Below are 15180 nucleotides of genomic sequence, written 5' to 3' on the forward strand. Positions count from 1 at the left end.
ATTAATAAGGCTGGTGTTCACTGAAGAATAGTTATGTTAATTATGCGATCATGTTCTTTAAAGGTAAAAGGAGGACTGAGGTTCTAAATACAAGTTAATAATTAATCATCATAGTACAAGCAACCCTCTGAGTTACAGGGTTCTATATGATTGGCCTCCTATAAAATAACAAAGCTAAAGGTCTTAGCTATTCAAACTTACATAGAAAAGTCCAAACATGTTCTTAAAAACTTCAATATCACATCTATGGTCGGTAAAGGAAAACTGCAGTCTAACTGCTCCTACGACGGCTAATCATAGGACAAAATGCTTGTTGTAAGTCTATATTAATTCTGAGGGTCAAAAAAATAAAAACTGGGAACATCAATACAGGTTGTAATGATTTGAAGGCATAAAAGCTTGGAGATTATATGGGTCTGAGAAGATAGTCTAAAAATAATAGATAAAATTTATAAGAAATAATGGCTTTAGATGTATATAAAAATTTACAAGATTTCTTTCCCCTTTTATAATATTATTATACTAAGATTTCAAAAGTTTAGATTTAACATTAACAGAGTTCTGACAAGCTAATAGAGCAATCATTGCTTACTATTTGGGTCACAAACTCAAGATTTTAAATTTTTTTTGGTTGTCTTCTGAATATAGGCTTATATGCTGTTTAATCCAAATCATAGTTTTTGTTACGACTCAAGGATATGAGTCTACTTCTGTTGTTTCACAGGTACCTCTTACCTCCTTTTTCTACAATATGGATTTCAGTATAGACTAATAATGCTAATATATCTGAAACTTTTATGTCCTTTTATAAAATGGAGATTCATACAAAAAAATTTAACAAATTATATACCTTAAATCCACTTCTCACAAGTCAAAATGATTACAGTATTTTTCTCTCTCCTGGTCTTGGGACTCTTCCCCTTTCTTAATTATTGAGAATATGAGTAAACAAGTTTCAAATGAGTCCATAAATTTAATTTATGTTTCCAGTTTGTATCTGTTTTACCAGGTTTCCACTTGGCTGACAAACACATCCAAGCATCAATTGCTGGTAGCAACCTCATCCAAATGACTGAGTTCTGAACTTGCTGAAACCTGATGTAGACCAATCCAGCCAATGTGACTGCTATCTTTTCAGCTTGTCAATGAACCAGATCCTCCTAAGTTCCCTCATTGCTTTTGACCAACATTCTAGCCTTCCAGGGCCCTGAGAACATCCTAAGGTCAACAGGAAGTAATGACAGAAATGAATACATCATCCCTGTCTTCCGCCCCCCGCCCAGAATGTTAGATAGAAAGCAAATTTCTCTGTTAGTCATCACAGGGATTTTGGTCATTAATCCCTTCAATAAATAATTCCTATCTGGGTGCCATTAAACTAATGTTACTAAAATCTCAATATCAGCCTCTGGAATAAATTCATCTCAAGGATTTGAGATGAGGTACCAAAGAGGGGCAAGGAATTGTTTAAAGAACAGCATTTTGTCATTAATAACCTTATAGCTGAACAACCCATTTCACAATTCGAACTGTCTTTACTGATGATTCTAGAACTCGTGCCACTTACTGGACTGAATCAAAGTTTTGGTCACAATTATCTCCTTATTCCTCAGCACAACAAAATGAGTTATGGGCAGTCATTCAGGCATTGCAGGATTTTCCTACTGAAGCCCTTAATGTAGCGGCTGATTCCATATATATAGTTGGGGTTGTAAAAACCATTTACACTGCTTCAATTCATTTTAATAATTCTATTATAGGGGGCTGGAGAGATGGCTCAGAGGTTAAGAGCACTGGCTGCTCTTCCAGAAGTCCTGAGTTCAATTCCCAGCCCCCACATGGTGGCTCACAACCATCTGTACTGAGATCTGGCGCCCTCCTCTGGCGTGCGGGAATACATCGAGGCAGAATGTTGTATACATAATAAATAAATCTTTAAAAATAATAATAGTTCTATTATACAAGGTTTATTCTTAACATTACAAAAGCTGTTGCAAAACAAAATTATGTAGTATTTATTGTGCATATAAGAACACATTCCAAATTACCTAGATATCTAACAAAGGGGAATAATCTAGCTGTTCTTGTAAACTGTGCTTCAGCTGAGGATGAGCTTAATCCAATGTTCCTCATTTACATGTTCAATACAAAATTCCTTACAGACAAGCTAACTGTATTATTCTTAATTGTGCTATCTGTCATCCCCTGCATTTAAGACAAAATATCCCTGGTACCAATCCTCGGGTGTTGGATTCCAAACCATATATGACAGATGGATGTAACTCATATTCCATAATTTGGCCGGTTATCTTATGATCATGTGACCACAGATACATCCTTCTCCATGATATGGACTACGCCATTATCTGGGGAGACAACTAATCCTGTCATCACCCATTTATTTGAAGCTTTTGCAGTATTAGGGATGTCAACCATAATAAAGACAATAGGCCTGCATACTCCTCTACAAAATTTCGCAATTTTGTGATCAATACGATATTAAACATGTGACTATCATAGAATATAACCCCCAAGGTCAAGCCATTGTAGAAAGAGCACACACTACCTTAAAGCAACAAATTAAAAAACTTAAAAGGACCGATTAAAACGGCTGTGCAGAGAAAAATGGCACAGGGAGAATGAGGACAATCTTGAGGTGGCAGCAATGGCCCAGTTATCACTGGCCAGAAAACATCCTGTAGGCATGTTAAAGCTCCTGTGCCTACCTGGGGGCAAATTAGGTCTCTCACTGATAATGGTCAGGCTGTTTGGCAGAGGTGTGATAAACCTGCTACAGCTGAGATTACTGCCAGTAACTTCTGCAGAAGCCGTAAGTTATTCATACTGGGCACACATTCCAAACCCCCACTACTGAAGCCTGTGATGTGGAGAGCATTATCTCTCCTAGTGTACACCACCCCAGTTATCTCCTCCTTGGGATAACTTAACAGCTAACAATTTTGCAGGTGGGTCTAAACCTAATTTTACATATTCTGGCTCGGGACACCCTATATGCTTAGGGCCTCCTCCCTGCTTATCTATGGCTTGTCAACATGGGCTTCTGCATGGTATTAATGTCACCAGATCACGAATGCAGTTACAGAAGTTGTCTGTCTCCTCTTTTAACCAGACATGGCAGAATGTTACCTATGAATCATATATTAATTTCCCAGTATGCGCAGATTTCACTTACATTTCTTTGCAATATAAACCCTTTATTTGGAATGATGGTTTAGGTAAATTTGGGAAAATTATTAATAACACTTGGATAAATTGGGGCCCGCATGGGATGTTTATAATACATGTTCTGAATGGAATAGTACTGCCTGTGATCTGTTTAATGTCACTAGAATGGCTCCAGCTACAAGGAACGAGACAGTTAATGGTCCTAGGCTTATGGCCTGGGGAAATGGAGAGATAAGTGGACCTCGGATGGATACGCTACAATTTCCCAATGCCGTTCAGATGCATATTTGGAAGCTGGCTGATGTCTTAAAGACTGTGTACTGCTATCATGGATCATTTTCCGGAACTGTTCCCAGTGCTTCTGTGTATGATTTCACTATGTATAAAAAAATGTTACAGCTTGTGTTCCTTTGCCTTATTTACTGTTAATTGGGAATTTTTTTTTTCTGAAAATATTTCTTGTGTCAAATTGTACCTTAGGGGCTGGAGAGATGGCTCAGAGGTTAAGAGCATTGCCTGCTCTTCCAAAGGTCCTGAGTTCAATTCCCAGAAACCACAAGGTGGCTCACAACCATCTGTAATGAGGTCTGGTGCCCTCTTCTGGCCTTCAGGCATACACGCAGAAAGAATATTGTATACATAATAAATAAATAAATGAATGAATGAATGAATGAATGAATAAATAAATAAATAAATAAAATTGTACCTTATACACTTGCTTAAATAATTCTATTCTTTTAAATGGTCAGTCCATAAGACTGAAATAACAACCCTACATCTGGTTACCTGTAAAGTTAAACAGTAGAATTTTTTTAAGAAATTGCTTGCTCATAGTAAACGATTTATTGGAACAGTTGTTGCTATATTATTAAGTCTAATTTCAGTTGTGACACTAGCCACGGTATCTGGAATAGCCTTGCACAATCCGTTGCAGACTAAACATTATGTTGAGGCTTGAAATAAAGATTCTCATGAACTTTGGTCCCAGCAAGCTGGAATTGATGCCAGATTACAGAATGAAGTTGATGATTTAGCAGACGGTACCCTGGTTGGGAGAAAAGGTGATGATGTTAGAAAATGAACAAAGATTACGTTGTGATTGGAATTCCACTACTTTTTAGCTTTTAATGAATCTGTATTAGCCTAGGAGAAAATGCAAAATTATTTTTTGGGCAACAAATCTGTAAGACAGGAAATTGAAAAACTGCATTTTAAATACAGAATCTACATTTATTTGCACAGAGGTTTCTAGAGATGACAGATGCTGACACTGCTCAATAGATTGCTGAGAAATTAGAGGGGTTAGAGCCTAAGGCTTGGATAGAAAGTTTGTCCCACACCACTGGCAGTATAGGGATAGTAGGGTTTGTTTATGCTGTTTTATTTACTGCTCATTAAGCCTCATCAGTTGAGCATGAAAGAATTGCTGTTAAATATGTGGATTAACAAACTAACTCACTATAAAAAAGAAAAAGGAGGAAGATGTGGAGGGCTGGCTTTGAACGGCATAGAAACTCTGTGCGGAATGACCTGAGGTAGCATTCTCACTGACAGGCTTGGCAAACCAAGTCAGGAGGAGGCAAACCTCTCCCATCAGTAGTGTTGACAATAGTCAGTCACTGAGAACACAGATGTGCACTGTACTTCAAAGGCTCTGATTAGGCTGTGGTTTGTCTTCTGATGAGGTGTTTTTACATATTCTGTAACAGCAAAAGTTATTCCCATAACACCAGGCTTTTCTGTTTAGATTAACAAGGTCACGAAGCTCTTAAAATTATTTGCAACAAAGTTATTAGTTTATGTAACTATTTTCAAGTATTATGGGAACCTAGTTTGAATTGTGATTTGAGTATTATAAAAGAGCACTGGCTTTGCAATAAAGTATGCAGTTGTATCTCCTACTCTGCATCCCCTGTGTCCTGATTTCTGCGGCACTACCCAGGGTCATCCATAACCAAGGTGGTTGGGGAAGGGTCCCCAACAGGGAATAAAGGTATGTACCACCACCGCCCAGCCAAGCTGGTGGTCTTAACTATCTATACAGTCTTAACTACCTCTAAGTATACAGAGTAGGTTACTGTATGGTGAGGAAGTATAAGCCTTCAGAGACAACACTCCTGTCAGACCTATCACATATAATCCTAGCACTTGGGAAACAAGAAGCAAGAGAATTACTTCAAGTCTGTCCTGAATTACCATTTGTCAAAAATAGAGACAAATACAGGCATAGAGACATAGCTGACCGACTCTGTTGGAATACAAACTAAGTTAAAACATACATAAATGTCAAGTATCACTCCTTACAAGGAACAAGCTGATTGTGCCTCTTGGTAGACAGAACTCCTTATGCAGAACTGAATAATTCCTATTCAATAGGCCCAAATGGCTTCAAAGAGACATCTGACGAATTGCTCTTCCTGTTTTTTATAGGTCACTACAGCCCACACTCCAGGGTCTACCCTGGTTATTCAGATCCTGTTCAGTTACAAGAACTTCAGTGTTAAAAAAAAAAAAAAAGAAAATTGTGAGCCTGGAAGCCTAGATCTTACCAAATGAAGGCTGGAGTTAATGATGGAAAGGGATTTAAAGTATCTTTAGTGGTTCCATCAGCCAGAGTCCACCTTGTGAGCACAGTAACAGGGTACGACAGGCTCAGTCATCTGTCCGAGTCACGGCTGTAACTCAGAAGTCATATGACAGGGTACTTCTGCTTTCTTGGCATGAGGAGACCATGGGAACCCATGACTAATAAAGCAAGGTCGATTATTTCTATTCACTCATTACTAGGTTACCAAGGGTTTGGCAATCATCAAGAACTTGGATCAGCTAATGAATGACAGGATTTCCATTTTTCACTCCTTAAGATTTGTAGAACTGAGCCAGCAAAATGTCTCAGGAGGCAAAGGAGCTTGCTGTCCACCAAGCAGGATGACACCGAGTTCAATTCCAAGGACTCACATGGTAGGAGATTCAAAAAAAAAAAAAAAAATAACAAGTTGTACTCAGGTGTACACCTCACCCCTACATAAACAATATAAATACAGATTAAAGAAGATGCTTTAAGATGATTTGCGGAACTATGCGAGGGACAGCAGTACTGCCCATCTGTAATCCCAGTACTTGAAAGACTGAGGCAGGAGCTTCACAAGTTCGAGATCAGCCTCAGCTGTGTAGTAACTTCCAGGCCAGTTAAGACTACACAGTGAGAAAGAGACAGAGGAGCATAGGAAGGTAGGTGGCTGGCATTGGAGAATAGGGAAAGAAAAGATAAATAAAAACCTAAGTTACCCCATGACTAGGTAATAAGCATCAGATGGGTACCCACACCTGTATGTGAAGATACCCAGTGAGGGAGCACCCACTACCTCATACAAACTGCCCTAAACCAGCTTCTCAGCAAGACAAATTTTATGACTGTCTTACTATGACCACAGAAATTTACAAAAGAACGTGTTTGAGGCTTGATTAGTTTCATAAGATCTGTATATATCGTCATGGCAGGGAATATGGTGGCAAGCATGGCGCTAAGACAGAAACTGAGAGCTACACCCTGATTCTCAAGAAGGGGAAGTGGGGAGGAAAGGGGAAAAACAGAGCACAGGACACTGGCTGAGCCTGGCCTGGGCTTTTGAAACCTCAAAGCCCCTCCCCTCCAGAGACACACCTCCTTCCAACAGTACCACTCCCTGGTGACTAAGCATTCAAACATGAGCCTGCGGGTGCCATTCTTATTTAAAACACTGCTGAGACAGAGTTGTCCACCTCACTGGACAGGCTTTCTGAGTAGTCATATTTTGCCAAAATACCTTACCTCTTAATTTACCTGGCCTGTCCTGGGATAGAGAAACAACAGAAAAAAATACCAGTTACTCAAGGGCATCTTCTCACAGCTGGCACCCAGTGGGAGTTCTGGGAGTCCTGCTGGCCTAGAAGGGATGGAAACCACTCAACTGCCAACTAATTCTAAAATATAAGTCACCCTCGTCACATTATTTGTCCACTGTTAGAGGCACATGTTATGGGTTTTCCCAGAAGCCCTGCTGAAAGGACAAAGGGAACTAGTTCTGTGTCCTTGCCCAGGGGTAGACTTGACAGAGGGCCAAGGGCCTCAAAGGACTTTAGGTTTCAGTTCCTAAGAACTTAGCTTGTCCCCCTGAAGAAGACTGGAATTATCAGTCTCAAGGATGCTGAGTGTCCAGTCCATGATGCATTTGAGATATCCTGTGTCTCTGTACATCACTGCTTGATTTTTGTCCAGTTGACTTTGTCCTATTATATGATAGCTTTCTCCTGATTCTCTCCCATTTCTCCCTGCAAATCATATATAAGATGCTGTTCTTAATAAACGTGCTTGGTGCAGCCAGATAATTTCATGAGGAATGTGGTGGTAGCAAAAGAAGAAAGATGGCACCACCTAAACCTTCACATTAAAGAAACTATTGGAGAGATCTCCCAGCACCAAAAGTACATACAAGGGATGGCTGCTGATCCAAAACACACAGAGGATGATTAACAACATAGAGAAGATGCCTCCCTTACAGAGAGATTACATAAGAAGTCAATCACCGTTCAAGGTATTCTTCATACACTTTTCTCAATAAACAAAAGGCAAAACTCACAATATCTAAGACTTCAAATTGCAGTGTACTGTACTAAGAATAATTGTTTTGTATTAGTATTTATTTATTTACAAATTTATTACTGACAGTATAAAGGTTTTTAAGATTGATATTTTATTTAAAAAATTTTAGGTCTAGAAAAAAAATAAATAAATGTGCTTGGCATAAAACATAACTTGTGCAAGACCCCCAGACCTCAGCTTTCCCGCCTTCTTTATTTTTCTTCCCCTCATCCTCCTTCTCAGGAACCTGTTACTGAAGAATGACCTATTGGACCAGGTCAAATAGAATTTAAATACACAGACTTGTCAAGATTTATAGCAGTTAGTCTTTAGTGCCACAGCGAACAATAAATTTCAGTCATGATGCCTAGCCCAAGCTGCCAATAACTCATTACATAGCAGAGGCTAGTCTCGTATTTGTGATCCATAGGCCTCAGTCTGAGAGTCCTGGTATACTAGCCTATGCCAAAATGGTAAGAAAAGAAAGGAAAGGAAAAAAAAGAACAAACTAGTGGTGTGTGTGTGTGTGTGTGTGTGTGTGTGTGTGTGTGTGTGTGTGTTTTGAGACAGGGTCTTATTACATAGCTCTGGATAGCTTAGAACTGACATTATATCCCCAGCTAGACTCAAACTCAGAGCTCTACCTGACTCTGCCTCCCAGGTGTTGAAATTAGATGCAGCATCATGCCTTGTTCAACTATTTTGTAATAATAAGCCAACTATTAGCAGGATTTACAAAAAAAAAATTAGAAAAGCTACTATCTTATTGGGGAGGGTTGAAAAATATTAATGCTAATATGTAAGGCCATACTGTCATTTCTACATGAGCTGTTATTAACATATATAAAAATATTCTCTCAAACCTTTAATTTTTAAGGGTTTATTTTTATTATGTGTATGAGTTTTTTTACCTTCATGTAAGTGTGTGGACTGCTCACAGAGTTGAGAAGGTCATTAGATACCCTGTAACTGAAGATACCCTATCACAGCCAGCCAGTTGTTAGCCATTGTCTGGATGCTAGGAAACTAGCACAGGCCTCTCCAACATTAGCAGGTACTATTCACCTCTGAGCCATCATCACTCTGGCCCTGACTTAAGCTATTTTTTAAAGGTCACAAATGGTTTTTGAGACTATGTGTCTCTGTTGTCTTCAGAAAGCACAACCATCCTGCTTTTCTTTTTCTTCTTCTTCTTCTTCTTCTTCTTCTTCTTCTTCTTCTTCTTCTTCTTCTTCTTCCTCTTCCTCTTCCTCTTCCTCCTCTTCCTCTTCCAGACAGGGTTTCTAGGTGGCTTTGGAGCCTGTTCTGGAAGTAGCTCTTGTAGACCAGGCTAGCCTTGAATTCACAGAGATCCACCTGCCTCTGCCACCCAAGTGATGGATTAAAGGCAGGCACCACCACACCAGGTCCTATTTTATTACCTTCTGCTATCCAAGTCTCTAAGTAAGAATACAGAAATAGAAAAGGCAACAGAACCATAAGCTAGTTCTTAGAGAAGTTCAAGACCAATGCCTTTACTGGACTGACCATGAAAATATTTGAATGGTGAAATCAAGAACAAAATAGAAACATCATCAACCTTACAACCAAGGGTTGTATGGGAATATAAACAAGTGACTACCAACAGTGAAGAGACAGTATAACCAAAATTGATTCAACCATAAAGACATTAATTAATCCAGCACTGAGGAAGCTGAAGCAAGTAGAATTCTGAGTTGAAGGTCAACCTGTTCTACATACCAAGTTCAAAGTCAGAAAAGGCTATACAAAAAAAATGTTCATCATGGCTCATGGTTTCGAAGAGTTGCAGCTCATGGCTGGCAGGCTCTGCTTATTTGGGCTCATAGTGAAGTCTATCACAATAGCTCAAACTCATAAAGTACAAAATCATAGGAAGCAGAAAGGAAAGGGGTCAAGACAAGACAGTTCCTAAAGACACACCCCCAATGACTTACTGTCTCTAGTATGTCCCACCTCCTAAAGATTCCAGCATCTCAGACTGGTAGTTGGTTTCTGCCTTTAATCCCAGCATCAAGGAGGTAGAGGCAAGTGGAGCTCTCGGAGTTCAAGGTCAATATGGTCTACAGAGTAAGTTCCAGGACAATACAGAGAAACAGTGTCGAAAAAAGAAAGAAGGAAGGAAGGAAGGAAGGAAGGAAGGAAGGAAGGAGGGAGGGAGGGAGGGAGGGAGGGAGGGAGGGAGGACGGGCAGGCAGAAAGGCAGGCAGGCAGGCAGGCAAAAGAGATTCCAGCACATCCCAATATAACAGCTCCAGTGCTATTTTAAACAAAGGTTTAAAGTCAGTTTTACACAGTAGACAGGAAAATCCACCTAGCTGAATTATGTGAAGCCAATATTACCCTGAAACAAATGAAGACAGCCTTACACAAATACAGTCATAAAACCCCTCAAGAAAAAATAATGCAATCAAGTAAATAAGTGTATTAAATTATATTAATAAGTATATTAAATATGTAATGACTCTGGAATGTACCCCAGTAATCCTAAATTGGCTACACAACACAAATTAATGCAGAATCAATGAAAGAGTCAAAAAGGATGAAATTAAGATGATCTCAAAAAGTATAGAGAAAGCTTAAAAATATCCCCAACTTAAAAAAATATTAGTAATAATAATAATAATAAGGTCGGGCAGTGGTGGTGCACACCTTTAATCCCAGCACTCGGGAGGCAGAGGCAGGCGGATCTCTGTGAGTTCGAAACCAGCCTGGTCTACAAGAGCTAGTTTCAAGACAGCCTCCAAAGCTACAGAGAGAAACTCTGTCTTGAAAAATGAATAAATTAAAAAAAAACTAAGTTTGGAAAAAAAGCATGACAGTTCATGTCTGTAATTCTACCACTTGGAAGGTAGAGATAAGAAGGAGAATCATCCTTAACTATATAGTGAGTTTAAGACAAGCCCTGGGTACATGACACCTTGTCTCAAAAATGAACTTCTAGCTTGACTAGGTCACATATACAAGATCAATCATAAAACCAGCCAATATACTATTACTAAAGTAGTGTTCCTACCACTCTAGGAGAGAATCAGGAAGTTCATGAACTTGAGGGCAATCTGGGCTACACAAGGAATTGTGTCAATAAAAAGAAATGCATTTCCACATATTTAAGCCAGAAATTAAGAAAGTTATTCTATTTACAGTAACATTAAAGACAACTTTAAGGAACCGGGAATGGTGGTACACACCTTTAATCCCAGTACTCAGTAAATGAGATCCAGGACAGCCAGAGACTATTTTAAATAACCAAAATCGGAAAGAAAAACAAGAAGGAAATTAGAAAACAACCACCAGCCAACAAAATCTTACAGAAGACCCAACTTCCTAGCACCTATTTCAAGCAGTTCCATAATCATTTTTAACTCCATCTCCTGGAGGTCTTAACTCCATCTCCTGGAGGTCTGACACCCTCTTCTGGACTCCAAGTGCACATACCCCCTTACACACTTACACACTTTCAGTAATCCAGGCATTCAGTAATCCAGGCATTCCTGGATTACTGAAAGTTGAAACAACCAGTCACACTGACCTAAGTAGTATGAACAGACTGCCTGCATCAATTTAAATTCATTCTAAATAACTAGCAAGACCAATCAAAATTGCTCAAAACTAGGTATTTCACCTCATTTTTCCTCTTTAAAAAAATACTTCTTTGAAGCAACATTTGTTTGACTTCTAATTGATCCTGTTTCTCTCAATTTATACATTTTACTTTATATGAAAATAAACTGATTTTGTGATTTCTTAGTCTAAGACTGGAGGTAGAGAATAGCAGGGCTCAAAGAGAGTAATCAAGATAGTTCTAATCTCACTTGAGACTGTATCTCACTAGGTCCACTCTACCTACCTCTTTCATTTACAACTTCCAACTTCATTTAGCAAACAGCTGCCTCAGGAAAAAAAATCAGAATTCTTCAAGGTCTTAAGGTTTCTTAGTTTGCATTTAATTTGCATTTCTATAGCCAGGGTTGGTAAAAATTCTTGCTTTACCTCAAACTGAAAGCTTCCCACTTGTTTTACAGGTATTTGTTTCCAAAGAAAAGGGAAGAGAAGCCTGCTAAAAACAATGATGCTTGAAGTTTACCCTTACTAAACTTTCACAAGATTACAACTCTCTAAACAGCTGACTGAGTTCCTAAAATCATGGCACTGATAATGTAAGAGAAGGAACTAATCAAATAGGTAAAAGGAAAAAACAAAACTAGGGCCAAGATTACTGTAGCCAAGGAATTCACTGAGCAATTCTGACTTCAAAAAAATGTGATTAGGGAATGCAAATCGAAGACCGGAAGGATCCAGAGGCATCACCCCCAGCAAGACAACAAGTTCAAGGCCAGCCTAGGCTACAAGAGATGGGTTTAATATCCAAAGTTCATCAATTATTATTAATTTAAATAAAAAAGTTTAACTGCCTATAAGACAGAATAGCTTTAAAATGTCTAACGCCATTAAAATATATACTTCCTCTAGCAGAATAAAAGCTAAACTCTATTAAGCAAGTTACTAAATAACAGGAGCTATTTTAAGACCGTTCTAGCACTGCCTTTAATCCCAGCACTTGGGAGGCAGAGGTACTACTACTGTTATCCCATTTTAAATATGAGGAAATTAAAGCAGGGAAGTAAAATTCTTCTGAGATTTTAGTGAGGGGTGGATCCAAGTGGAGGCACCAACACCAGAACACAAGTAACATGTACTCTTACATGTGGGCAGAACACACTCATAAAACAAATGTGAAAAAACATTTAAATAAGAAAAACCTCTGGTACTACATTCCCACCAAAATTAAGAGCTAGCCTCTGCCTAGGTAGCTTTAACTCACCACCTAAGACAACCTCTCCCAGAGTAGCAATCATTCCCAGAGAAGCACCATGCCAACAATATTATTTCTTAAGTTTTCTCACCAAGTCCACTGTGTCTCACTGGTTCTGGGAGGGTTTTGTTGGGGGAATTTTGTTTTCTTGATTTTCAGAGACAGGGGTTCTCTATGTACTTCTGGCTGTCCTGCCTCGATCTGCAGACCAGGCAGGCCTCGAACTCAGAGATCTGCATGCTTTGGCCTCCCAAATGCTGGAATTAAAGGCATGCAAACCACGACAGGCCAAGTTTTGTAGGTTTAACTAGTATTGATTCAACATTTTATTTCAAAACAAATTACTCCATGGTAAAATGTGACTAGTTATCAGACAGAACCAGGCAGATTTTTTAAAACGCAGACTTACCTGTAAATACAATTTTACCTTTTAGTCTCTTTCACAAGGAGTGTTTTTGACCCTAGGAAAAACAAGAAACATCTTTAAGAACAAAGGCCAAATCTACCTTCCTCTAAACGGTATTGAGAGCATACTAGTTTACTGAATTGGTACTAGTTACGCTTAAAAAAAAAAAAAAAAACCCACTAAACAAGGGTAGTCTCAAAATATTTCCTGCCACCAGAATTCAAGTGCACTTCTCCAACTCCACGATTGTCCTATAATTCCAAAGCAAAAATACTTGGTTTGCATTTTTTTATTGGGTTGGTAAAAGAGAATCCGACTGGGGCTAGGGAAGCAGTTACTAAGACCTTAGCATGTACAAGAAACAAACTTAAGGTTCCCCTTAAATGTAACGTATTTAGCAGACTGTTTAAATGCCCACGCAAGTTCTGCTGCTGGCCTATTGGAATGCACGCCAAGCTCACACACTTCACCTGCTTTTTCATTTTTCTAGGAAAGCACTCAAAGTAGCACAAATGCAAACTGCTTCCGAGATGCTGCGGGCCGCGGAGCTCGCCCAGGCCTGGGCGGAGCGCAAGGTAACGCCGCTGGGTCGCAGGGGCGGAGGCGCTGTGGGGGCGCGGAAGACGAACCAGAAAGAAACCGAAAAGCAAAACAAAGCTCTGCTTCTCCTTCCGAGACAGGAAGGAACGTGAAGCTGCAACGAGCCCGCCCGCTACGTCAGGCCGACAACCGCAGACCGCACACCCGCACCGCGACCCCAAAGGGCTGCTGGAATGCTGGCGGCGCCCCCGGCAGAGACGGAGGTGACCGAGACCCAACCCCGAGCCCCGAGCAAAGAACAAAAGCCCCTCGCAGCAGACCTGCCGCTTCTGCGGGTGCTCACTCGCCTGTAGCGCGGACCGAGGCCTCCGCGAGCGCGGAACGCGCCGAGCTCCGGTGGCGGCCTCCGTCTGGGCGGGTTCAGCAGGCTCTGCGCTCCGCCCCGGCGTCTGCGCCCGGGCCACGGTCCTAGTGCCAGACAGATACGGCTTCTGCAGTCTGCAGTCTGAGGGGAAGAGTGCAGAAGCCTCGCCCTGCACCTGAAATTTGTACCAGAATCAACTGGAGGAATTCTGAAGGAAAAAAAAACAATAGCGGGAGGAAATATAACCGATTCAATCAGTTGGGATGGGGCTGAGACTTGCAGCTCAGACAAGTTGTAATTCTGTGAAGATAAGCTGATGATCATCTCATAAGCAATGATCTTGAGATGGGATGGCAACATCTTCTATGAAGTAAGCGAAAGAAATGCACCCTCTCTGGGACTTAGCGGAGCATTCCTTCTGAAAGACCCTCAGGACCCCCTCAGAACCTGCAGCTGTCCTGTTCCCATGAGAACATCCCGTTTGCTTAGGAGAACAGGATATCTGTGGCAGGCACATGTGCCAAACTTAGAATGTCAGCAGCTCACAAAAGGAACAGTCTTTCCCCTTGAGTAATCTAACAAAAGCCAGATGGGGAAGGTCAGGGCTAGAATGGAACATCTGGGAAATGGAATGAACAAACAACTTTGTTCTTACCATGAACCTTGTCACTGTCTGATCTGTTTAAAATAACCAATGATCCTTATGCTCTGAAAACTGCCGATTACGTAATCAACTTTGCCTATAAAAACTTGTTGGAATTTTGCTCAGGGTTCTAAGTCTCCCTGGAGTCTTGAGTCACCCAATGGTGCTATCGAAATAAACCTCTTGCTGTTGCATCTGCTGGCCTGGAATATTGAGTCTGGGAACTTCCCTCGTGGCCTTAGAAATCCTAAGATCTTTCACTTTAAACCCAGCGTTTGGGAGGGAGAAGAAGGAAGATCTCTGTGAGTGAATGAATCCAGCCTGGCCTACCTAGTTTCAGGACAGCCAGAGATACCCCCCCCCCCCCCCCCGCGCTCTCTCTCTCTCTCCCTCCCTCCCTCCCTCCCTCCCTCCCTCCCTCCCTCCCTCCCTCCTCTCTCTCTCTCTCTCTCTCTCTCTCTCTCTCTCTTCCTCTCTCTCCCTCCCTCCCTCCCTCTCGCTCTCGCTCTCACTCTTGCTTTCTCTCACTCTCTTTAAAAATAGGGTTTCTCTGTAGCTTTGGAGACTGTAAACCAGTCTCTGGAAA

At 40.6% G+C, this 15180-nt stretch overlaps 1 protein-coding gene across 8 annotated transcripts in view; it reads right to left on the minus strand.

Annotated features, from left to right (window-relative positions):
• The window catches only part of Resf1 (retroelement silencing factor 1), a 43182-nt gene extending 29182 nt beyond the window's left edge, over positions 1-14000 (minus strand). For 2 of the 8 annotated variants that reach the window (XM_038320299.1, XM_038320298.1), the window contains exons 1-2: positions 13518-13625; positions 13051-13102 (exon numbers count right to left, since the gene is read on the minus strand). The gene's annotated coding sequence lies outside the window, so the exon portion shown is untranslated. Of the gene's footprint in view, positions 1-13050; positions 13103-13517; positions 13626-13907 lie in introns of those variants that run through there. The other 6 variants (XM_038320297.1, XM_038320303.1, XM_038320301.1 and 3 more) reach the window with 6 other exon arrangements.
• Positions 14001-15180: the final 1180 nt, after the last annotated feature.

Source organism: Arvicola amphibius, chromosome 2, assembly GCF_903992535.2.
Source record: "Arvicola amphibius chromosome 2, mArvAmp1.2, whole genome shotgun sequence".
Lineage (NCBI taxonomy): Eukaryota > Metazoa > Chordata > Mammalia > Rodentia > Cricetidae > Arvicola > Arvicola amphibius.